Source organism: Rhinopithecus bieti, unplaced genomic scaffold, assembly GCF_001698545.2.
Source record: "Rhinopithecus bieti isolate Rb0 unplaced genomic scaffold, ASM169854v2 scaffold_12013, whole genome shotgun sequence".
In the NCBI taxonomy this organism is placed as follows: Eukaryota; Metazoa; Chordata; class Mammalia; order Primates; family Cercopithecidae; genus Rhinopithecus; species Rhinopithecus bieti.
The window spans coordinates 943,953-970,945 of record NW_016807120.1 but is presented as its reverse complement, the minus strand read 5'-3'; the positions used below and the strand labels follow the sequence as shown (position 1 = coordinate 970,945).

The 26,993-nt window shown below is 38.3% G+C and overlaps 1 protein-coding gene and 1 pseudogene across 1 annotated transcript in view; both read left to right on the top strand.

Annotated features, from left to right (window-relative positions):
* The window catches only part of GPR149 (G protein-coupled receptor 149), a 103,351-nt gene that overhangs the window by 54,648 nt on the left and 21,710 nt on the right, over positions 1 to 26,993 (top strand). The window lies entirely within an intron of this gene.
* LOC108534770 (ATP-dependent RNA helicase DDX50-like) overlaps positions 25,917 to 26,993 on the top strand; it is a 5,778-nt pseudogene continuing 4,701 nt past the window's right edge.

Genomic DNA, 26,993 nt, shown 5'->3' with positions numbered 1-26,993 from the left:
CAACCTCTCTTGGGCTGTTTTACAAGGGCACTAATCCCACTCATGAGGGCTCTACCCTCATGACCTAATCACCTCTTAAAATGTCCCCCAGTACCATAACTTGGGGAGTTAAAGATCAACATACAAATTTTGGAGGGACACAAACATCCAGACCATAGCATCTCCTCAAATATCAAGGAATGACTGTAGTACCTCTGTTTCCCAAGCATATGCCCATGAACTCTAAACACTGGAAAATTTGCCACACAAATTATAAATCAGAACTCTGTCATGGAAGTGTCCATAAATGACTTGAAAAGAGTCTGCAAGTGTCCACATATGACTGTATCAAGTTAATGGGCATTTTTTTTAAACTACTTTGATGTGGCCAGCAGTGTGCCCCATATTCACTGTGAAAGACTCACACAAAGTAATAAATAAAAATACTGCCTCCTTCCTAGGAAAGAAATCTATAGATTCAGGTGCCCCCAATCTCAGCCAAACCTTCCTTGAATCATTTCCTATAATGGAACTGCCCATGATTTCAAAGAAGCAGAGATGATATGTTAACTCTGAGATGGCTTAAATTTGGTCTGCTCAGTGAAATGTCTCGCCCTTATTCCTGTTTCCCCAGCTTCTGCCTTCCCCAATTCTCCCACAGCTGGGTCAACTCATTTAATCTTCTACAGATCCAGCCTCACTATTTATTTTCAGAGCAATTTGGGTTTTAGCAGGATATAAATAAGTAGCCTCAAGTCCAATGTCTCCATTTATCTAGGCTTATTATAGCACCCCTTTTCCTGCAGGCTGGCCCCAGCAATGGGCACAGGCACTATGTCCTAGGCTGCCCTCGCTTCATTCTCAATGAGAGCCATTCTGTATTGTTTCCAGATCTCACCACCCTCATCCCAGCCCTAATCCTGCCCCAGTAATTTCAGTCCACATTGAAAACAGACCAAGTCATCAAAAATCAGTTCCCTGAAGGAGCAATTTTTTGAATGACTAATTCACTGAATGTAATGACTTTTCTAATGTGCCAACAATTTTGTTGAAACATTTATTTGAGTATATTAAATTAATTTGGATATATTCTTGTTGAGACTATATTGAAGACACACTTTGTTTAGATATGATTAAGAATGTATTCTTCTTGAATATATTAAATATGAACATTCTCATCAACCTATTCTTCAGGAACATACTCATAAGAAAACTAAATGACTCATGATCTTCAGCATTTAATAAATTTGAACATTATTTAAAATACAGCTGAGTAAAATATATTAATTGAAGATATTCAAAAGGACTATTTTTCAGTATGAGATTTTGATAATTGAAAAATTTGATCAAGTGATCATTTAACTTTTGACCCTTCAGTGAATTAGCTTTCTGCAAATTGACTTGTCAGTGTCATCTCGAGCCATCTGGGTGCTGTGTTCATACTTCTATACTTACCAGCAGCCTTCCTTGATTTCTGAGTGTTTCCCACACCATCCACCTTAGTTGAGCTCTGCTATATCTGGCCCCCGGTGTTGACTGGAGAATGCCATTCCCTGAAGTAGCTGATGTGACTGAAACACCATTGCTAAATAATTTGCCCTACTCATATGGTGCCACATAGCTCTAAGACCCAACTCCTTCTCTTCCAATCTCCTGCTCAGCATCACTGGCTGATCTTGAACTATGACAGAACCCATAGCCTATGCTCTTCTACTTTCAAAACCCAGATTTTAAATGTCTTCTAGTCTCTCACAATCATGCAAAGGAGATAAGAAAACTTGAAAACTCTCAGGGATATATATTAAGATTGACTCCCTATGTTGAAAAAAATCTTCTCTGGCTTTTAGCAGACTATCTCTATTAGAAAAGCCTTATCATTTAGGGTATGATAGAAGTAGTTGGGCAAGAAAGTGGATCATTTTAGCATCTATTTGATGCATCTGCATTAAGAATAATATTTTCCCTTACCTCCTGATAAAGACAAATATGTATTCCTAAATGATTTATGCTAGGAAGTAATCACATATTTTTTTAATAGTGCACATCACCAAATTCAATTTTGGGTGTTATGACTTATCAACAAGGCTTTCCTGGTCTTTCATAAACAGACTTCAAATAATTACCTTTATTTCTTCAAATAGACCTAGATAAGTTGTTAGAATAGTTCCACCAAACATCCTAAAGTCTGTTTTACCTTGCAGATCCTCATCCTCACGACGGATATAATGACTTTATATTAAATATCTTAAACCAATTAGAGATTTCTGGTATGGTGTGAAACGTTTCAAAATAATTATCAGTTATATAAAAAAAAAACTAAACCCTAACAACTTGGAGACTAACAGAACTGTATTAATTTGTAAATACAGACATTAAAATAGTAAAACCTTATTTTCTTGGCACACAAGAAAATGTTAGTTTAAAAGCTTGATTTCTCAGATAAAAGTATTGTAGTAATTGTTGAACTGCCACATGTATAAGGTATAGTTATCAGAAAAGCAAGTATATAAGGAGCAACAAGAACACATCAGTTCTTTGGGTTATTTTCTGTTAGATTGCGACAACGTGATTGGAACAGATGAGTTCATGTGAATAGCAACAGGTGTTGGGGTCCAGTGAATACACCATGATGGACTACAGTGAGCTTCTCCAAGGGTATCCATGTTTTATTCAGTATAAGAATTTTAACCTGGAAAAAATATTTCAATTGCATCTATCATGATGGCATGCTTAACTGACTTTTGGAGGCTTTATTTATAATAACGGTTTTCTCAAACTGACTACATATTAGAATTATCTAATGATGTCCAGTTTCACATAGACTAATTAAGTTAAAAAAATTCTGTGTGTGGAAACCCGATCTTTGTATTTTAAAAATTTTCTCCAAGAGATTCTGATGAGTATCTAGAGTTGGAAAACACTGGTTTTGAGCATAATATCTGCTGGATTCAAAAAGTAAAACAGCTATAGGAATTTTCCTTCAGCTATTTCTGCTAATGGAGCCTGGTCATTGGTTTTAATGCTCCTCCTTTGAAAATCCCATATCTGACATTGTCTTAGCTCAGAAGATACTGAGCTTGAATTTGCTCGGGACTTATTTCGACACCTGGTCTAATAGCAAGTGATTAAGTTAGTAGGTTTTCATTTAAAAAAACTCTATATGAATAATTTAATCCTTAAATGCTTTTATAGAGTTGGATATTGGCAGTTTGAATTTAATTGATTTAGGGACAAAAATTTGACCTTGAAATAATTTATAGGGCTGGGTACCGTGACTCATGCTTCTAATCCCATTACTTTGGGAGGCTGAGGCAGAAAGATCCACATAAATAATTTAGTGCAATCATATAAATGTAGGAATAGTGTAGAGGCAGTTCTGTTGCAAAATATGGTTTGTGCCTTGTTAACTTTGTTTTGTTATCTTCCTTATTTCTGTTAAATGACTGGGATAGCAGTGGGGATTAGGAGAAATGGACATCAATTCAAATAGTAGAGAAACCTTTACACCAAACAGTAAGTTTTTGATTTTGAGGGTTTCTGCAGTGCAATATAATGCATGCAGTGAACTTCCTGGAAGCACAGTGAAAGCATCAAAGCTAGTTCCAGTCCACTGCACACCATTGATACTTGCAAGCTTAGCCAATGGGAAATTCTCAATCTCTCTCCCTCTCTCTCTCTCTCTCTCTCTCTCTCTCTCTCTCTCTCTCACACACACACACACACACACACACACACACACACACAAATTTTGTCAGAGGTGTTAATGAATAAGAGTTAGCAAATGTAAACTGTGTACCAAAACAAAATATATATGTATATTTATTCACTTATCATATGAGCCTAATTATTCGATTCTCTAGACAATTAGAAGATTATTCTGGGTTTTGTTGGGGGAGTTGTTTATTTTTGTTTGCTTGCTTGCTGGTTTCTACCAAAAGATGAACAGAAAACACACATATACGTATATATCCCCAAATTTATCCTGTGTTTAAATCTTGTAAGAAAAAATACATAGAACTTACACTATCTGACTTCAAAACTTGCTATAAAAACATAGTAATTATGACAGTTCAGGACTGGCATAAAGATAGACACATAGACATAAATGAAACAGAATTAGAATCCAAAAATAAATTCTTACATTTATGGGCAATTGGTTTTTCACAAAGATGCCAAACAATTGAATAGGCAAAGTTTAGACTTTTCAACAAATGGTGCTGGGACACTTGGATATCATTATGCAAAAAACAAAAACAAAAACTTAGGCCCTTGCCTCATACCATACACAAAAATTAACTCAAAATGGGTCAAAGATTTAACTGCAAGAACTAACAAAACTTATAGAAGAAAATTTAGGAAAATATTACTGTGACCCTGCATTAGGAAAAGAGTTCTTAGATATGACACCAAAAGCACAATCCATAAAATAATAAATTGGTAAAGTTTAACATCAAAGTAAATAAATAAGTACATTTAATTTATAAAAGAAAGTAAACAAATAACTTTGTGCTCCAAAAGACATCATTAAGAAAGTGTATAGATAAGCCATAAACTGGAAAAAAAAAAAAAAAAAAAAACTTTGCAAGTGATAAGTGATATATCTATCTGATAAAGGACTTTTATATCCAGAATATATAAAGAACTCTTACAAACAAGACAACCTAATTTAGCCAGTTTTTAAAATGGAGAAAAGATTTGAACAGATATTTGATCAAAGATATAAGAATGGCTAATAATCACATAAAAAGATCCTCAAAACCATTAGACAAACAGAAATTAAAACCACAATGGGATACCACTACACACCTACAAAAATGGCTACAATCAAAAACATATACAGCAATAAGTGTTGGTGAGGTTAAAAAATGAAACATGCATTGCTGGTGGGAATGTAAAATTCTAAATTTCTGTACAAACTATTGCATGACATGTTTGAAAAACAAAGTTGTACAAACTAATCGGATAATAGTTGAGCAGTTTCCTTAAAAATTAGACATAAACTTATAACACAACCCAGCAATTCCACTCCTCTCATTCTACCAGAAAAAAGTAAAAACATGTGTCCCTACAAAGGCAGCTACATGAATGGTTACAGCAGCATTGTTCATAGCAGTCAAAGACTGTAAATAATCCAAAGGTTCCTCAAGTAGAGAATGAATTAAAAATGTGGTATATAGTTCGAGCGTGGTGACTCATCTGTAATCCCAGCACTTTGAGAGCCCGAGGTGGGCAGATCACTTGAGGCCAGGAGTTCAGTACCAGCCTGGCCAACATGGTGAAACCCCGTCTCTACTGAAAATGCAAAAAATAATAATAATAAGCCAGGCATGGTTGTGCACACATGTAATCCCAGCTACTCCAGTGGCTGATGCTCAAGGATCACTGGAATCTGGGAGGCAGAGGTTGCAGTGAGACAAAATCATGCCACTGCACTCAATCTGGGCAGCAGAGAGGACTCCATCTCAAAAAAAAAAAAAAAAAAAAAAAAGGTGGTGTATCAATAGAATGGGATCCCATTCAGCAATATAAAGAAATGAACTCCTGATACATCTTACCACATAAAAAACTTCAAAAACAGTATACAAAGTAAGAGAAGCCAGACCCAAAAGACTACATATTGTGTGATTTCTTTTATATAAATGTCCACAAAATTTAAATCTATATAACCGAAAGCATGTCAGGGATTATCAGGGCTGGGAAGTTGGAACCAGGAATTAACTAAAAATGGGCATGAAGCAATTTTTGTGGGGTATAATGGAACTGTTTTAAAACTGGATTGTGGTGATGGTTTCACAACCTATAAATTTACTAAATATCATTGAATTGCACTCTTTACAATGAGTTAGTTTAGTGGAATTCAAATTATATTACAAAGAAGTTGTTAGTAAAAACAATTGCAGAGTGGGCCGGGCACAGTGGCTCACACCTGTAATCCCAGTACTTTGGGAGGCCAAGGTGAAGGGATCACTTGAAGACAGGAGTTCAAGACTAGCCTGGCCAGATGGTGAAACACCGTCTCTACTAAAAATACAAAAATTAGCCAGAAATGGTGGCGCACACCTGTAATCCCAGCTACTCAGGTGTGCGCCACCTGAGTCCCAGCTACTTGCTTGAACCCAGGAGGTGGAGGTTGCTGTGAGCCAAGATCACACCACCGCACTCCAGCCTGGGTGACAGAATGAGACTGAATAATAATAACAATAATAATAATAATTGCAGAGCAGATCAAGATCTTCTAGCCCAAAATTCACTGTCCAATATTAGCTTACAAAGACATGCTTTATAAATTTAAAGACAAAACATCCTTTGCCTAAAATCCCTTTTATTTAATATTCTTGTTAAAAGGCCACACTATCAAATATTCACTAAGTCATAACACATTTCTATTCCATTTACTTTAAAATCATGTTCCACTGCCAATTCACGTCTTTTTACTTTATAAATGCCTGCTATGATTTTCTACTCCCCTCTACCCCATGTATTTTATTGTTTGTTATGCTCTGTTTTTTTTTTTTTTTTTTTTTTTTTTTTTTAATTCAGGGCTACCAGTGCTAACACTAAAAGCTAACATTTTTGAAGTTTACACTCTTCTAAATACTTTACATGTCTGTTTTATTTCATTATTTCACCTTACTTTATTTAATTCTCAAAATAATTCTATGATGTGGTCATTATTGTTATCTTTTTATTATGTAAAGGCAACTGAGGCACAAAGAAGTTGCCTTACCACAAAGTGGTAAGGCCGAAATATGACTCCTCTACCCAACCTCTTAACCACTGAGCTGCACTGCCTCTCAGGAGCAGTGCAAGAGAGGGAGTGTTTTGCATTTTATCTTCCCTATTATAATAGACATGTATATTTTTAGATAAAGCTCTCCAAAACAGGAATGCCCTGTGAACTGTATTAATATACTGTTTCTTTCCTCCAGTTTCTCTAAGACAAAACATGAAATATGTGAACACATTATATGAATTTGTTTTCCATTCCTCCAGAATATTTGTTTGGTGCTGGTAACTGGAAAAAAAATTGTAAATTCACATACTATATGAATACACATACATGTACACACTTAAAAATTTATTTGACTTCATTGTAGAACTTTGACATTAATCCCAATAACTAATCCCTTTATACACAGTGTTTCATCCTGACATACATTTAAGGAAGAACAACCTGAACAGGGAAAATTGACTTATATAAGCACATATTTACTATAGATGTCTTTTTAGAAACTGATTATTGATATATAGCAGAGAAACTTAAAATATCTTTAACTAACTTGAAGTCCTGATCATATGACTTCTTTACAAAAATGAGATGAGTACCATGAGAGATGCTGCTTCCAGCAACTAAAGATTGAATTAAATAATTAACAAATACATGATAAAAACAGGAATACATTGTATACATTTTGTATTAACTAGGGTTTCCTAGAGAAACAGTAGATAAATGATAGATAGATAGATAGATAGATAGATAGATAGATAGATAGACTGATTAATAGATTCATTATAGAATTTGGCTCACATGATTAGGGAGACTGAGAAGTCCCACAAATTTCTATTCAGAATATGAAGAAGCTGGAAAGCCAGTGTATAATTCAGTTCAAGTCAGAAGGCCTGAGAACAGGGGAGCTGATGGTGTGAGTTCCAGTCCAAGGCCAAAGGCCCTAAAAGCAGGAGCATGGATGTTAGAGAACAGGGAAAGATGGGTGTTTCAGGTAAAACAGGGAGCAAATTCGTGTTTTCTATGGCTTTTTGTTCTATTTAGGCCCTCCGTGGATTGGATGATGCCCACCAGCATTGGTGAGAGCAATATTGTTTGCTGGGTCTACTGACTGAGATGCTCATCTCTTCTAGAAACACCCTCACAGACCACCCACACCCCCAGAAAATAATGTGTTATCACCTATCTGAGGATCCCTTAGTCCAGTCAAGTTGACATATAAAATGATATACTTTCCATAATCAGGGACATGAACATCTGTCTATTTTCAATGTAATTCATCTGTTAAAATTTTTGACAAGACTGACTGCAACTGGGGAATATGAGATATGAGAAAACATAATTTTATTTGTGATAAATTTCAGTATTAGGATTTATTCAGCATGTTAAAAGTTTACATTCTGGAACGTATAGTCCTCTGGTAAAAATAATGTTTTAGTTTCAATTTGGCAAAATAGCCTACAGGTACTTTGGACAGGAATTTATAGAGAGTTAATACCAACAAAAATGCCCTGTGGTAGGCTATGATGATGGTACTGAATAGAGTTCGATAGAGGAAATAGAGGGAAAAACTCTCTTTAAAAGATTACAGTCATTTGAATTAATACAACACGTACATAATGTAATGTTTTGACATGGAACTATTGAAGACAAAGTGTCCTCAAATCATTTGTTAAATTTTTTAAGGTAATGTTTCCTATTTAACCCAAATAAAATTGGATATTGACACAGTGTGCCTCTAGTAGGAAAAGGAGAGTAAAGGAAAAGAAAATGAAAGAAAAAGAAGCAAGTGATATTAAAAAGTGGCTCTTGGGTAAACATTTTAATTAGAATTTCATATTGAATATTTCTTAAGGAGCATATGAAATATGAATTTTCAGGAACAAACATCTGCCAAAAGCTGCCATATAACTAATTCTAAATATTTATCTTTGCTCAAACTGTACCACGTTATATTGCTTGGAAGGCTAGTCAGAGGAAACAAGGCTAAGTAACTGTAATAGCAGTCTGTTAGAAAGGATGGGTGTGTTATTGGAAATGCCAGTAGATTTGCTTAGCCCATTTCAAGTGTTTCTCTGAGGACCAAAGGCTGCCTCACTAATGATGGTATCAGAAAAGCACAAGGCAAGCCAGCAGTCAACTGCTTTTCAATCTTCCCTTGGTTCATAAGATTTGCCATGATTTCTTCTAATATATATATGCCCTTTGGACCTATATCATGACCCAAATAAATTTAGCATACCAGGGTTCCTCTTCTTTGCTTTTTAAAAATCAGGATATTAATTTTTATGCATTTTGACTAACCCTAGTTTGAGTCTAAAACATCCCTCTGTTTCTGGATATTGTGAGGGACTAGAGAGCCCTCACCTCCACCTACCTACCATTTGGGGACCCTTGGGGAATATTAAAACTTTTGGACTGGGTGTGATCACTCATGCCTGTAATCACAGCACTTTGGGAGGCCAAGGTGGGTGGATCACTTGAGTCCAGGAGTTCGATAGCAGTCTGGCCAACATGGCAAACCCCATCTCTACAAAAATACAAAAATGATCTGGGTGTCATGGAGCACACCTGTCATCTCACTTACTCAGGAGGCTCAGGCACAAGAATCGCTTGAACTCGGGAGGCAGAAGTTGCAGCGAGCCAAGATTGTGCCACTGCACTCCAGCCTGGGCAACAGAAAGAGACTCTGTCTCAAAAAAAAAAAAAAAAAAAAAGGAAGAAAATAGAAGAAAAAAGACTTTTGTTGGTCATTTTGGATATATGATTGAGTTCTCAAACAGCTCATAAATTTCTTAAACTGGTCAGGAAAACAATAAGCACCCAAAAGATATTTTCTGTGGCTGCTTTTGTTGTTTTGTTTATTTTGCCCTTTTTTGTTAGACACAAAATTAAAATTTATTTTCCCCTTTTTCTTTCATTCATTAATTGAATGAACATTTATTAAGTGCCTACTATATGTCAGACCTGTATCAGGCACTGTGAATACAGCAATGAACAATCATCTACTCTATTCATGGTATATTAGCTTTACCTAAAATCTCACACATCATACTGGTGCAGAAGACTTGAGGTATAGAGGCCTGAACAAAGGAGTCCTGAGAGAAGTAGAAGACAGAGAATTCTAGATTCAACCCATGTATGTTCTTGTCTAAGACATTTAAGTACAAGAAGGTAGAAAACAGGATGAGTTGTATCTCTTGTTCTAATCATGTCTATTCCTAAAATATACAAGCACCATATTTCCTTGAACAAAAACATCTGATGATTAGTCCTGACAAATACAAACAAATATAACAAGAGAGGATTTTATAAAATTGAAACTGTCAGATAAAACACAGGCTATTTGATTAAAGTACTTGGCAATCAGTGATGAAAGCTCATGGTTTCCTTTTAAAACTTTCCAAGTGCTTTTCAATGTAGGTTTCATCAGCCACTGTCCCAGTATGGGCCCCTGGTAGTAAAGAATCTGTATGTTCATCTTTGCATTGATTCCATTGTAGTAGCCTGATTGCTTATCTTTTATTCCCTGCTCTTTCAGGGATCAATGAGCTTTTCAGTTCTTATCCTACCTGATATCTAAGCAGCATTTGACACTGTTCTACTCTGTCCTTGACTTTTATGACATAACACATTCCTAACAATCCTCTTACCTCTTTGGCTCACTTTTTCTCAGCCTCCTTTCTTGTCTCCTTTATCTCTGCCCATGCTTTAAATGTCCATGTTCCTTAGTACCCTCTTCTCATTTCACACAAGCTCCTGATTCAATTTGATTTCAAATATATACCCAAATATTTACTGAAATATATATTCCAGAAAAAGTAACTCCTGAGCCCCATGCCCCAAGCCCAGTCTCCTGCTACTGAATTTCTAAAATTGGACATTCAATTTCACCACAATTTTAGTTTTACAACACTGAATGTATTATCTTCTCCTGAACCCACTATCCCATCCTCCCAAACTTGCTTCCCTTCTGTGTTTCCTATCTCTGAAAATAATACCCAGCATCATTCAGTTGCCCAAGCCAGATACTTGGTCTACATTCTTAACTCCTCTTCCTCTGCCACAACTCACATCAAAGCAGTGACCAAACCCTACAACCTAGATATGTCTTGATATACCGATATCTCACTATAGCCACTATTTCTCATCTATCCTCATCACCATTCTCTCTCCATGACCTCCATACTGGTCCTCTGGCCTCTAGGTTTGAACCCCTTGCTCTGGTTTGAAAATAGTGGTGTCTCCTTCAAAACTCATGTTGAAACTTAATCCCCAATACAACAACAGTAGCAACCTTTGGAAGGTGAATAAATCATGAAGGCTCTGCCCTTCTGCAACTTTATAGAAGAACTCACAGTTGAGGCCGGTGCAGTGGCTCACGCCTGTAATCCCAGCACTTTGGGAGGCCGAGGCGGGTGGATCACGAGGTCAGGAGATGGAGACCATCCCGGCTAGCACGGTGAAACCCCGTCTCTACTAAAAATGCAAAAAAATAGCCCGGAGTGGTGGCGGGTGCCTGTAGTCCCAGCTACTAGGGAGGCTGAGGCAGGAGAATGGCGTGAACCCGGGAGGCGGAGCTTGCAGTGAGCCGAGATCACGCAACTGTACTCCAGCCTGGGCGATAGAGCGAAACTCTGTCTCAAAAAAAAAAAAAAAAAAAAAAAAAAAGAATTCAGAGTTGAAAGGAGTGTCCTCTTGCCATTCCCTCCCTTTGGCCACCTAAGAACATATTATTCATCCCACTGGAGGATGTAGCAACAAGGTGCCATCTTAGAAGTGTAACGCCAAAGGTTCTCACCTTAGCGGCAGCCCGCAGTGACAAAAAGACATGGATCGGACCAAGAGAAAAAAAGCTGTAGACTTTATTGAGCAGAGTGGCAGTAGAAAGCTTCCACAGCGTGGAAGGGTTCCCAAGCCGGTAGCCAGTGTTAGATTTTTCAATTACCTTTAAACTCTTTAAGACGGGAAATACTTGCGTGCAGCAGGAAGAAGTTACAAGAGGAGAAACAGAGACAATTAACATGTCTCAGATCTAGAGGAGAACCGGAATTGTAACTTAAGTTTTATCTATTTATAACCTTGCAGTGGCATGGCAAAGGACGCAGGATCTCACAGGAGTTTACAAATTGTATTTACAAGGAATTGGAATTGGGAGCATAGATAAGGTCTGCTGATCACAGAAAAACGGACTTTTAACATTCCTATTAGTTTCAGGGGAGGGGGAAGGGAGAGAGGACACAGGGAAGCTTACAACAGAATGTTCGCTGTTTATAGCTTTCTTGGGGAAGAAAACAGAGGCACAAATTCTGATGTTAGGAATATTTTCAGCTTATATCTTCAATATTATTCGTCCAGAACCAAAGTAAGTCCTGATGCAGGAAAGGAGTGAGTTTCACAGCTTTCTGAGCCCCTACTGGACCCAGGAAGCCCTCTCAGTCCCCGCTCTAGATAGGACACCCCAACTCCTGCTGGGAACTGGGCGGCGGCCGTTCTGGCTACTTTCTGCTGATTAGGGGCGAAGAAGGGGCCCTGCAGTTGTGGTGTCCTCCAAAGGCGAACTTTTTAAGTTAGTGAGGGTCCAACGGGTGGATCCACGGGTCCACAGTAGAAGTCGTGAGTTGAGCTCATTTGAGGTTCCATTTCTAACACCATTTGTAGCTTGATGGCCTCGATCTTGGAGGACACAAATTTGACAAGGAGGTTAAAAATGCAAGGCCCAAAAGTGAGTACTAGTAGGATGGCTGTCGCGGGGCCTAGAAAGGGAAGCAGCCAAGGTATCCATTGATTAACCATATTCCAGGACTCTGAGTGTTCAAGCTCCTTTTTTCTTCTTTCTATTCGTTCTTATTTATTTGACATTTTCAGTAATGATTCCTGACTGGTTAACAAAATAGCCACTTTCTTTTCCTAAGAAGAGGCAAATTCCTCCTCTTTCAGCTGTTAATAAGTCTAGGGCTCTCCTGTTTTGAAGGACTACCGCAGCTAGATAATTAAGCTGGCTTTGTAGGGTCACTAGGGAGTTGGCAATTTGTTCCATGTCATCATTTAATTTTAGTGATAATTTATAATAAATTGGGTGGAGGAGGTTATGCCTCCAATTCCAGTCCCAAACCTGCCCAGTATTCCGGCTCCTACAGTAAAAGGGACAATAAGGGCTCGTGTGTGGCGAGATTGGGGTATAAGGAGAATTTGTAACTCCTGTTCCGTATATATGGACATGGGAGGTGCTAGAAACGAGAGAAAGCATAGTTCTTTCGGAGTGTCATTTAGGTATTGACAGGCTGTGTTATTATAGATGAAAAAAACGCCTGAAGTTAGGTGAAACCTGAGGTTTTGCACTAGCCTCTACTGACTATTTGTTTTTTGTATTCCTAGGATTTGGGTGTTGCAAGGACTGTTACATTTTCTTACTAACCCTTGAGCTTTTAAATGGCTAACAATATCCTGTAATCCTCTGAGAGCTTTAGGCCTTAAGGTATATTGCCTTTAATAAGGAAAAGTGGTGGGGTCTTTTAGCTTGATTTGGACTGGATGGGCATTCTTTGCCCTTCCAAATTGTCCTTTTAAGGCCCAGACCTCAAAGTTGATTCCTTCTTTAAGTAGGGGACAACAAATGGGTAATTTGTTCCCCATATTCCTGTAGATAATGGCCCCAGCTTTGGCTAATATGTCCCTCCTTAAAAAGGGTGTGGGACTTTTGGGCATAACAAGAAAGGCATGTGAAAAGAGCAAAGTCTCCTAATTGCAGCTGAGGAGGCAAGAGAAATACCTGGTTACAGGCTGTTCTAAGATTCCTCGGATAGTAATAGACTTTGAGGACAGTCGTTCAGGGCAGGAGATTAAAACTGAGAAGGCTGCGCCAGTGTCCAGAAGGAAGTCCACTTCCTGGCCCGTTAAGTCAACCTTACCAGGGGCTCTGTGAGGGTGATGGCATGAGCTGGCACACAGATTGTACCACAGATTGTACCTGAGAGGTGCTAAGGAAGGGCAAAGCCTATCTGGGGGGCAATGGAGGAAATGCCTTAAGGCTTTTACTATTCACATGAAAGTTACAGACCTGTCTTTAAATTGTCCTGACCATACCCTATGGTGGAGAACTGGCCCTTTAAAATAGCCATCAAACGGCGACACATGCCTAAACCCTGGAAGGCACCATGAACGGGGATCTTCTGGACACCACCCCCAAAATTTAAGACTTCTAAATCGGGAATCTTGATTTTGCCTAGCGGGAATAACCTTGCTTGTGAGATGAGGAAAGAAGTCTTGCCGGCAGACATTAGGACCCAGGAGGCAGGGGTCAGAAGATGTGGCAGTCTCACACTCAGTAACCCTTGCAGGGGGAGTCTCTGGCGGGGCCATGGTCTCAACCAGGAAATCTGGGAGACTAGAATGTCTGCTTATAACTCCTGGGTGTACTTCGGGACCACCACAGAAAGTGAAAGAGTAGGAACTGGGTCTAGAGTAACTAACGTTCCCAGGCCCGGAGGGTCGGGGGTTGTTAGAGAGCGCTTTTCCAGACTGCCTGACACCCGTGTCTTTAGTACAGCAGCTGTGCTAATCATCTTTAAGTGGCCAACAGGTGCCCTGTTTAGCCTCTGAATTCTAAGGAAATACAGGACAAAATAGCAAGCAAAAGAGGTCCCATTGTACTCACCACGTGAGGATCTAGATGCCTTTCCTGGAGATCCTCCTGGCTGGCTCGCCACAATGGAAAGCCAAAGGTTCTTGCCATAGCCACACCAAAAATTTGGTGAGACAGCAACCCGTGGTGAGAGAGAGACACAGACAGGACCATGGGAAAAAAAGCTGTAGACTTTATTGAGCAGAGTGACAGTACAAAGCTTCCACAGAGTGGAAGGGGTCCCTAGCAGGTAGCCAGTGTTAGATTTTTCAATTACCTTTTAAACTCTTTAAGGCGGGAAATATATATGGCGGGAAGATGTTACCAGAGCGAGAAACAAAGACAATTAACATATCTCACATCTTGAGGAGAATCGGAATTGTAACTTAAGTTTTATTTACTTTATAACCTTGCAGCGGCATGACAAAGGAGACAGGATCTCACAGGACTTTACAAACTGTGTTTACAAGGAATTGGAATTGGGAGCATAGATAAGGTCTGCTGATCACAGAAAAACGGACTTTTAACACTCCTTTTAGTTTCAGGGGAGGGGGAAGGGAGAGAGGGAGAGAGGACACAGGGAAGCTTACAACAAAACGTTTGCTGTTTATAGCTTTCTTGGGGAACAAAACAGAGGCACAAATTCTGATGTTAGGAATATTTTCAGCATATATCTTCAGTATTATTCATCCAGGACCAAAGTAAGTCCTGATGCAGGAAAGGAGTGAGTTTCACAGCTTTCTGAGCCCCTATTCCACCCAGGAAGCCCAGCTGGAACCTTCTCTCAGAAGCCGAGTGTAGCCTCCAGCAGACACCAATCCTGCCAGAGCTTTGATCTTGAACTTTCCAGCCTCCAGAACAGTGAGCAATACATTTCTGTTCTTTATCCAGTCTCAGGTATTTTATTAAAGCAGCACAAATGAACTAAGATGGAAATTTGTTGACAATAAAACTAAATTATGTAAAATATTTAAAAGAGGTTTATTCTGAGCCAATATGAGTGACCATGTCCTGGGGAACAGTTTCAAGAAATCCTGAGAAAGTGTGCCCAAGGTGGTGAAGTTACAGTTTGGTTTTACAGATTTTAAAGAGACAGAAGTCACAGACAAATATATATATCAATACATGTAAGGTATTGATTTGGTTTGGCCCAGAAAGGCAGGACATCTCAATGCCAGGGCTTACAGGTCATAGGTAGATTCAAAGATTTTCTGACCGACAGTTGGTTGAAAGGAGTAAAGCTTTGTTTAAAGACTTGAAATCAGTAGAAAGACATTCTTGAGTTAAGGTAAGGGGAGTTGTGGAGACCAAAGTTCTTGTTATACAGATGAAGCCTTATAGGTGACAGGCATCAGATAGAACAGATGTAAATGTCTCTTTTTGGACCTTAAAAGGTGTCAGACTCTTAGTTAATCTTTCCCAAATCAGGGAAAGGCCTGGCTACATTAATAGAGATTGTCTGCCGGTGCAAATTTCCCCCACCAAAGGCAGCTTTGCAGGACCATTTTAAATTGTGTCACAGAAATGTATTTTGGAGTAAAGTATTTTGATTTCCTTCAGGGTCTGCTATCTGTCATGTAATGCTGTACCAGAGTAGGTTGGAATTTAATATCTTATTGCCTCAAAGAGGCAGGCTTATGATCTCTATTTTAATGTCAATGCTGGTCAGTCGTTCCTAAACTCCAATAGGAAGAGAGTATAATAAGGAGTGCCTGACCTCCCTTTTTGTCATGGCTGAGAATTTAGTTTTCAGATTTCTCTGGGGTCTCTTTGGCCCAAAGAGGGTCTGGTCATTTGGTTGAGGGCTAGGATTTTATTTTTGGCTTACAAGTTGGTACCATAAGTAAGGTATTGTTATAACAAATACCTGAAAATATGGAAACAGCTTTGGAACTAGATAATGGGTAGAGGCTTGACCAGTTTTTAAGTGCAGGCTAGAAAAAGCCTAGATTGCTGTGAATGGAGCATTAAGGGCAATTCTGGTGAGGGCTCAGAAGAGAAAAGCAGTATAAAAGCTTCCATGTTAGATATTATCTAGGTGGTCATGAACAGACTATGGGTAGAAATGTGGAGAGAAAAGAGCATTTTGAAGACATCTTAGATGGAAATAAGGCATATCTTATTGGAAACTGAAGGGAAGGTCATCTTTGTTACAAAGTGGCAAAAAACTGGCTGAATTATGTTCATGTCCTAATCCTTTGTGGAAGGCAAAATTTAAGGGCCATGAACTAAGACATTTGGTGGAAGAAATCTCTAGGCAAAGTGTTCAGGGTAGTGCATGGTTTTTCTTAACCACTTATAGTAAAGTGTGAGAAGACAAAAAATAGCTCAAGATTGAATTTACAATCAAAAGTAGAGCAGAAGGTAAAGATCTGGAAAACTTTCAGCTTGGTTATATGAAGAACAAAAGTATGGCTAAACAAGGAAAACTGAGGGTGTGGCCAAGCTACTTATTGATAAAGAGATTAGTATGAATGGAGGGAAGCCAGATGCTGTTGATCAAAACAATGGAAGAATCATTCTGAAGGCATTTTGGAGATCTTTGAGACTGCCACTCCCATCACAGGCCAAGAATGACAGAGCCTTGAAAGCAGAAGTTTCAAAGGAGGGGCCCAGGGCACCTGTGGAAACTTGGGGCTTGCTGCCCAGGGCCACCTCAAGTCTCTCCTCCCCCATACTCTAGTGAACTGCTCCCAACTGTGGGGTTAAAAGGTGTCAACATTCATCATCGAAGTGGTGCTAAGATTGCAAGCATGCAAAGTACACAAGCTGTGGAGGCATTGCTACCTCCACCTAGATTTCAAAGGATGACTCAGAGAGTCTTAGGAGGCCAGGCAAAGAAATGCCACAGGAGCAGGGTGGCTGCAGAGAGTCTCCAGTAGAGCAATGCCTAGCAGAGTCATGGGGTGGGGCCACTGCAAAAAGTCCCCACCAGGGCAATGCCTAGCAGATCTGTGAAGGTGGAGTCACCACAGAGTCTCTACTCAGGCAATGTCTCATGAAGCGTGGGAGTAAGGCTGCCCTGAAACTCCAGAACTCTAGAACTGCCAGAGTGCAATCCCAGCTTGCAGGCACCTGACTCCAACTTGTGAGAACTGCTACATGAGCAGCACCCAGCAAAGTCACGGGGGTGGGATCCCCCAGGGCCTTTGGAGCCCAACTTTAGTCTCAGTATGTCTATAAGACAGGAGATAGAGCCAAAAAAGATTATTCTCAAGCTTTGATATTCAACGTGGTTTTCCCTTTTTGGTTTTGGACTTACTTGAAATGTATTACTTCTTTCTTCTTGCCTATTTCTCCCTTTTGAGATGAAAATGTCTGTGTCATGCTTATCCCACCATTGTATTTTGGAAATAGATAATTTGTTTGATTTCACAGGCTCATAGCTAAAGAGTAATTTGCCTGAGATGACTCATACCTTGAGGCTCACTCATATCTGATTTAGATGATATTTAGATAAGACTTTGGACTTAGACTTTAAAGTTGATTCTGAAACAAGTTAAGACTTTTGGGGGCTATTGGGATGGAATGATGTATTTTGTATGTGAAAAAAACATGAATTTTGAGGATCCAAGAGTGGAATGCTATGATTTAAATCAGATGTCTTCTCCAAAACTCATGTTATAACTTAATGCCCAATGCAATAGTATTAAGAAGTATGACTTGTGAAAGGTGATTAGACCTGTGGATTCTGCCCTCATGAATGGGACTGTTGCAGCTTTTTTACTCCAATAGTTTAGCAAGCAGGAGGGAGTGGCACCAGTGGCTTTGCCTCTTCACTCTTATACCTTGGTGAGTAGGAGGGAGTTTTGTGCCCAGCAGCTTCACTTCTTCTCTCCTATTGTTCGTGAGAAGGAGAGAGAGTTATAGATTTTTTATTCCCACCACCCACCGCTCAGCACGGTTTCCATTCCTGCATTTCAGTGAATTCCAGGTTCTTGTCCCACAACGAAGAGGAATAAGGTACATGAACACTGGAGAGTGAGTAAGGCAGAGTAGACTTTTATTGAGCCACAGAAAGAAAGCTCTCAGTGGGAGGGAGACCCAAAAGTGGGTTGCCGTCTGTGAGGCTGAGTCTGGGGTTTTTATGGGCTTAAAATAGGGGAATGCATGCTGATTTGTCCATGAGTGGTCTTGGAAAAAGTACCTTTGGATTGAAAAGGCATCATTCGAAGGAACCAATCAAGAGAGAGTGGGCAAGACAGGGATGGAAGTTCTCACTCCTATCATGGACTCTATCCAGAATTGGCAGTTTGATTTTCAGGTTTTAGACTGTCCTTGGCTTGAAGGTTGGGTTACAATGGGGATTGTCCCTGTCTGCCTAAGAAATTTGTCTGTCTCCTGTCACTATCAGGATTAGCACCCTTATAAATGGGCTCAAGGTTGAAGAGAGCACCCTCTTGCCTGTCACTTTTGCTATGAAAGGACACAGTGTTTGTCCCTCGGGAGGCTGCGGCAATGGGACAGCATCTCGGAAGCAGAGAGCACCCCTCACCAGACACTAATGCTAGAATCTTGATCTTGAACTTCCTAGCCTCCAGAACCAGGAGACCAATTATTCAAGACTGAATAATTTGTAAATTATTCAGTTTGCAGTATTTTGTTACAGCAGCAAAAGTGGACTAAGATAACCCTCTGATCTACACATCACAGCCCAGAATAAATGTGCAAAATATAATTTTCTCCTGTCAACTTTGTGCTTAGAACACTTTGGTAGTTCCTTTCCCCTTAAGGACAAGGTTGAAACTCCTTAATGTGGCTTAAGTGGTTGACTCCTGTGGTTTCATGTCTCCTCAACCTCCCCTTGAACTATTTGCTTCAGTTTCTGACCTATTATATCCTTGAATATGTCATGCTCTTTCTTTCTACAAGACCTTTGCATCCTCTACCCAAATTCATCTTAGAGGATTCTTCAAAGAATATCTGCTAATGTGTATTATCAAGTGATCTCATGTGTAATCTTTTTCCAATGGAATATGTCTAAATAGCCCTGATATTTCTGCACTGAATCCTTAATACTGACCATTGATACATGGGTGGATCCAGGTTATATAGGACTTGAATAGTGTTTGTTTGGGAAAGACAACTGTAAGAAAAAATATGCAAATCATGAATACAAAATTAGATACAAAAATTAATATTTATTTGCAATAAAAACAATAATAAGTGCATTGGTGCCTTGGAGATTCAGACACATTTTTTCTGAGATCTCTTTAGGCCATTTCCCAGATACACTTACAAAGAATGTATTCTGATTGCAACCTGGCTTCCAGTCTTCACTCAGGCCACTGCCACTTTCAACAATAATCAGCATTCAGAGTTGCCCATGCATGTGATTGGTTGTGGAACTTAAACTTCTTTAGCTTCATGATAAATGTTTCTTCCCCCTGAAGTTCTGATATTTTAATAGTTTTTAAGTGTTTCAGCTAATACAAATGCTTATTGGCTTCTTTAGTTGTAATTCTGACTAAAACTTGGGAAACAGAATATGGAAATCTAGCAAGATATTTCTGCATGTCCTTTTTTGGGTTGTCAGTAAATTAACCAAGAAAGTGCTTGCTTCCATGTGCATCACAGCTCTGTCATCATTTTTAGGATATTCTAAGTCAAGTGGTTCTCAAATCTGGCTATATATGAAAATCATCTGGAGAACTCTTCACAAATATAAACTTTGGCTTCCAATTCTAAAATACTAAGTCAAAATCTCTCCAAGTAGAGACTATAAATGTATCTTTCTAATAAGCTCTGCTTATATTTGTATGTGGTCAGTTCAGCACCAATCTAAGACTGGCATTTGGAAACAACATGTCTAAAGAATAAAGATTAGAGGTCTGGATCCTGGAAGAACAAATAGGCTCAATCAGTGCATTTAATGTTCCTCGAATACTTTTGTAATAAAGGGAATTATTGGTTCTAAGAAGCTGGACACCCAGATTCCTAGACCTCCACATTAGGATGGCCAATTTGTTCTGAAACCCTAACAAGTTTTGGTAGAGAAAAGAAAAAAAGCACCCCGTACTGGTCCAAATGTTTTGAAAACAAAAGCTTTGGAGTATCACAAATTTTCACCCTGTAAAATGAAAATATACATTAGTGTATATGATTGTCCTATCCACTATATAAACAGTGAATGTGAATTAAAACCAAAACTGAGAAAAAATTTAAAGGCAAATATCTTAGTAATTCCATCAATTGAAAAAGCACTATCAATCAGGTTACAAAGAAACATGTAGATTTTATTAGGACACATACTTTTATGTATTCCTGATGTTGTTAAAATGCGTATGCTATTCTCTCCCCAGGAATAAGAAGACTAGTTGAATATGCCATTTTCACTTTCACAGAACTCATTTCCTCTGAAGGCAAGTGTCTAATTTCTGAAAAGTGCGTATATGAGTGATGTTCTATGTATAACTTCATCATTAGCATTCTTTTTATTTGAGATTCAATAATACCACTAGAATTTTCAGTTAATTTTTTCTAAAGAATCTTTGTAATAATGTATTTTAAAAAGAATTGCTTCAGTATCTTCTGTGTGGGATGGGAAGATTTTGGAGACCTTGTCTTCTAAATCAGTTTTAGAAAAGAATTTTCCACATACTATATTCTGTTACTATATAAGTAGTGGTGAGAAAGAATACTTAAAAGTGGAAGAAAGAACAGGGAAGTCTTTTCATACTCCTTTAAGTTTAAGACTCGAAATTTTACTTTGTATTTTCTTCAAAAGAGAAATTAGTTGTGTTCAGTTTTGTCTTAAGAATAATTACTTTATTGTTTTAATAAAAATAGTATTTGCTCATTATTTGTAAAATTCAAGCAGTACAAAAACCTACCAAGAAGAGAGAGGCTTCTAACCTAAAATTATACTACCCAGAAATTACCATAGGTCTCTATGCACATATGCAGAGAGAACAATGAATGGATGTTTGGGTGGACAGATGGATAATTATTTTGTATCTCCAGTCCCTGGAGTAGAATCTGCCTCATATTAAGTACTCAATAAAAATACAGTGCATGAATAAATCGAATTGTCTGTCTATTTTTTTTCTAGTGCCATACTGCCCAGACTGGAATTCCAGTTCTACCACTTATTGGCTGTTTGACCTTGAAAAAGATACTTAACATCTGTGCATCTCAATTTTCTCATCTGTAAAATGGGGATAGCCATAAAACACACCTTCATCAAGGACATTCTTAAGTGAAATTGTTGGTTTATTTTTTACTTTATATGTGCGGTGATTAGGTATACAGTGGCTACCAAGAAAATGTGGTGCCACTGCCTTGATTCTTGTTAAACTGCCAGCAGTTTAACCACCATTGCTTTAGTACCTTTAGTAAAAATGTTAACATGGTGAAAATGACAAATAAAACCTTAATATAGTCATTAAAGTAGTTTTGGCCATACAGACCCCCTGAAACTGTTTGTAAGATGGATGTTGACCACAGATCCCCTGAAACTGCTTGCGGACCTCATTTTGAGAATCATTACTTCAAACCATCTCTTGGCAAAATGGAATCCATTCATAGCCAGAATTCTCAGGTTTTTTTCAACTCGTCTTCTTTCTGGGCAACTGCTTACAGAAGTGGATGAATGTTTTGTTTCTGTTTGGTGGCCACCACTCTTAGAAGCTTTTGCATGAGACTGGACCCTTTCCTTATTTGGTTGCTGCTAGTGAATCTATGACTGTTCTCTTTCTTCATTTTACTGGATAAGAGAGATTCTGTGATTGGACTACCTTCCACCACCTTCATCCATAAATATTTTTGGGTTTTTGAATTAATTAAAATCATCGTATTTTTTCTTCACTATTTTAGTTAGGTTTTCTCTTCCGTTGATTAGGAATTTGTATCTACTAAGGTTTAGTCTAAGGAGCAAAAACACTATGGGTGTTGTGGGATAAGATATTTCATTTAGAATTGTGGAGAAAGTTGGGGAAGAAGAGGACTTGAAGAGAAGTTTGAGGATCAGAGACAAGAGTTACCACTCAGTCCCCTTGAGAAACCAAGTATGTCTAGCCAACAAAGTAGGACCACAAAGGGGAAATCTGTGGAGAGCTCTATGAAAAGTTGTTGCCTCTGAATAACCACGACCTCTGTGTGCCCATAGCCAAGCATCTGGGGTGGATCGGAGGCTCTGTTGGTCAACAATAACAGTAGTCAAGAAAAGCTAAATGTGGAGCAGAAAGGCGTGATGACAAGCTGGCCCCTGTCTGGTACCCTTCTTCTGTCTGTCTCTGATTCTGCCTATGAGAAGATTTTCAAATGGTTATGGCCATTGCTATTTACACCTTCTAAATAGCATATAACTTCCTTTCTTGGCCGACTTCAATCTGGAGAGATACAAGAAAGAGACTTAGGGAAAATGTAATTAATTCCCAGCTTAGCTTCACTGACAAGAATACAAACTACCAGAGTATAATATGCCAGATGTTATGTTTTTAAGGCATAAATATTAAACTTATCAAATTATTTTCTAGATAAGAAGTATCACAGAATTTTCTAAAGAATGTCCCTTATTTTGCATGAAAAAAACTGAGAAGAAAATTCCATTGATTTGAATAATGCTATCCATATAGGCTCTATGGAGTTAAATGATTTTTTTCACAAGAGTTAAAATTATTAACATCATCATGTAGAAGTCATCCTTAATTTTCTATAACCTAAGGCACTTCTTGGTGCATGTTCTTTAGATATATTTCAATAGCAAAATGAAGCAGTAATGTATTCTTTCTATCACCAGAAAAGAGTTAACTATACATTATATATACGAATATGCACACGCAAATATATAAGACATGCACATACCTGTATATACTCATATCTACAGGATATTACATGGTCTCTTACCTGTATTCAAGCTTAATAAGTGTTTCCTATTGAAAGAGGATATAAATTAGAAGTGTATGCGATTCATTAAATCATCCTTATAGGTTTTGTTCTAGTTCATAAAGGTCTATGAAACACATAAACATTGGTTTATAATCTGCTTTCTTTTCTTTCTTGTTGTATCTTCCCACCTCAGATATTTTCATTATAGGCTGTGTAGTGGCTTAGATTTCATATGTTTTGGAAGGATAAAAATATTCCCTCAACAACAATGCTTTATTGATAAATAAAGTTTCTTTTGAAGTGTCTTGGATCCATAATTTCTTTGGGGAAGTTTTTAAAGAAGGTTTTGTGATTTTAATTTTTTTCAGAAGAGATTTTATACTTAGATATTTTTCAAGGAAAAATAGTGCTTTCTTTGAGGTTACTTTGCCAAAATAGTCACAGAATGTTGGAATAGGAAGAGATAAGAGATATGTTGGGGTTTATTTAGCCCAATTCTTTATAGATAATGAAACAAAGATCTTTAATGAATACACTACTTGTTCATACAGGGTCATACAGCTATTTAGTGGCAGAACAAGTGCTGTCTTTCATGGTCTCCTGAATGTCAGTAAAATGCTTTTTTTTTTTTTTTTTTTCTTTGAGACAAAGTCTTGCTCTGTCACCCAGGCTGGAGTGCAGTGGTGCTCACTGCAACCTCAGCCTCCAGGGTTCAAACTATTCTCGTGCCTCAGCCTCCCAAATTGCTGGGATTAGAAGTATATACCACCATACCCGGCTAATTTTTTTGTAATTTTTGTAGAGATGAGGTTTCTCCATATTGGCCAGGCTGGTTTCGAACTCCTGGCCTTAAGTGGTCTGCCTGCCTCAACCTCCCAAAGTGCTGGGATTGGAGACATGAGGCACCTTGCTTGGCCAAAATGCTCTTTTCTTAAGAATACTTAATTGAGGAATATGTTACATAGCCTTTGATATAGTTTGATTATGTGTCCCCACCCAAATCTCACCTTGAATTATAAACCCCATGTGTGAAGGGAGGGACCAGGTGGAGGTAATTGAATCATGGGGGTGGATTCCCCCATGCTGTTCTTATGATAATGAGTGAGTTCCCACAAGATCTGATAATTTTATAAGCATCTGGCATTTCCCTTGCTCTCACTCATTTCTCTTGCCTGTTGCCGTGTGAGATGTTGCCTGTTTCACCTTCTGCCATGATTGTAAGTTTCCTGAGGCATCCCATGCCATGCAGAACTGTGAGTCAATTAAATCTCTTTTCTTTATAAATTACCCAGTCTTAAGTATGTCTTCATAGCAGTGTGAAAATGGACTAACACAGCCCATAAGTCATCCACTTCAAGTGAATAAGTCAATGATTTCTAGTAAGTTTACCAACTTATACAAACATCACCACAAATCAGTTTTAAAACATTTTCATCACACCAGTAAGGTCCCAAGTGCCCATTTACTCTTATTCCCTGTTGCTAGCTTCCTCTACCCTAGGACACTGCCTAGTGTATTTGCCTCTGTAAATTTGCTTTTTAGTTTGATGCTCTTTGTACCACAATATGATGTTTGATAAAAGTATTCTTGCCTTCCCTACTTACATGAATATCATCAATGTAAACTTTAACACCTTTTCTGGAGTATAGCAATCTTACAAAAACATTGTATTTATTCTTTTAAACAGTCTTACAAATGAAAATATATCATTTCTGACCTAATTCTGGTTAATTACGTATGAGAAATTTTTTTTCTTGCAAATATTTTTGTAGGGTATTTCTAACATCCAATAGAATGACTGCTTATCATTAAGATATAAAAAGTTATTTCATTTCTTAGGATTCATGTATTCCTGATGAAATTTTATTTTCTTGTAAAATAGAATCAGTGTATGCTTACTTTCAAGCTAGTTTATCCTCTTTTATTTTGTTAGAAAAACAGAAATAATGGATAAAATATGGAAATAAATTTGGATACACATCATATCTGATTTGAAATGCCATTTTAGGAGATAAAACTAGAGATTTCATTTCTATTAGAACTGAGAATGGAGAACCCTGTCTAATAATTCCAAGAGCAACAACACACCTAAATCCAAAATTCCCTAAGGATTTTTTGTAGCCTGTCATGATTGTACACACGATTCACACAGGGCTAAAAAGTATGAATTCAAAATACGAGAATACAAATTCCCATAATAAGAAATAAAGTGGCGAGTCATGGTGTCTCACACCTGTAATTCCAGCACTTTGGGAGCCCAAGGCAGGCGGATCACAACGTCAGGAGTGAGACCAGCCTGACCAGTATGGTGAAACCCCGTCTCTACTAAAAACATAAAAATTAGCTCGGCCTGGTGGCACACACCTGTAATCCCAGCTACACAGGAGGCTGAGGCAGGAGAACCGCCTGAACCCAGGAGGCGGAGATTGCAGTGAGCCAAGATCGCGCCACTGCCCTCGAGCCAGAGTAAGACTCCATCTCAAAATAAATAAATAAATAAATAAATAAATAAATAAATAAATAAATAAGTAACTTAAGTATTATGATATATTCATTTCAGAAGCTTATGTTTTGGCCATAAAATCAATGTAAAATGAGGTTTCATGCAGAAACTTGATCATTTTTCATCAGAATGGTTCATCATTTTCAATATCGGTATCATTTGAATAAAGCATTAGGCCCGGCTTCCTTCTACGCTGTCGCTGACTGCAGGTGGTTGTGGCCCCTGTGCCCGGAGGGAGGCAGTGGTGACCAGTAATGCCTGGGAAACTCCATGGGGGGACATTATGGAGCTAGAAATACCCTCGGAGGAGTCTGAGAGCCAGAAGAAGGAGAGACAAAAGGCATTTGTTGACCTTAATTTGTACTATACTCTTTGCTGCGCACCAAGGAGCTTAAACTAAGTAAGAAATGGTCTGGTCCCTAACCTCAAGGAGCCTGTAGAGGAGTTGTGGCATCTTTCCTCCTCCCACCCCCATGCCCTCCAAAAATAAAAAGGAGGGCAAAGGAAAAAATTCCTGAAACACTCAGACGATCACAAGACGCTGGAAAATGCACAGATAAAATTTTTACTGGAGACATTTGACCTGGAAAAAAGAAATCAGCTGAAGCGGCTAAGGTGGCAGTATTTGAAGGCTGACATTCAACAAAAGAATGAGACTTATTTTGTATAGCCTTAGGAAGCGGAATCTACGCCTCTGACCTTATCACTAAGAGTTCTATGGATATCGCAATTTTGGATAAGGGATTATAGACCTGTACTTCCCTTACAGGGTTGTTATGAAGATTTAAACAAGATAAACTGAAAACACATTACACAGTGCTGGAGTGACAGAAGGAAGTCAAAGCACCATTATAGACTCGGATGAGAAATCAAAAACAAGAAAAAATGGTGTTACAGATGACCTGGATGCTCCCAAGGCCAAAAAAGAAAAAAAAAAAAAAAAAAAAAAAACCTAAAATGAAAGAAAAGCTAAATGGAGATACTGAAGAAGGATTCAATAGACTTTCAGGTGAATTCTCTAAATCTCGTAAGAAGAAAAGATCTACCAAATGGAAATATTGATGAATATGAAAAAAATCAAAGCGAGTATCATCCTTAGATAGTTCTACTCATAAATCAAGTGATAATAAACTAGAGGAGACCTTAACACGTGAACAGGAAGAAGGAGCCTTCTCTTATTTCTGTATTTCTGGAAAGACTATAAAGTTTCTGAAAGGTCAAGAGGTAACATATCTCTTAAGTTAAGACCTTGTCCTGTATATGAAGGAAAAGATTTAATAGCTCGAGCATGGACAGGAACAGGAAAGACATTTTTTTTTTTTTTTTTTTTT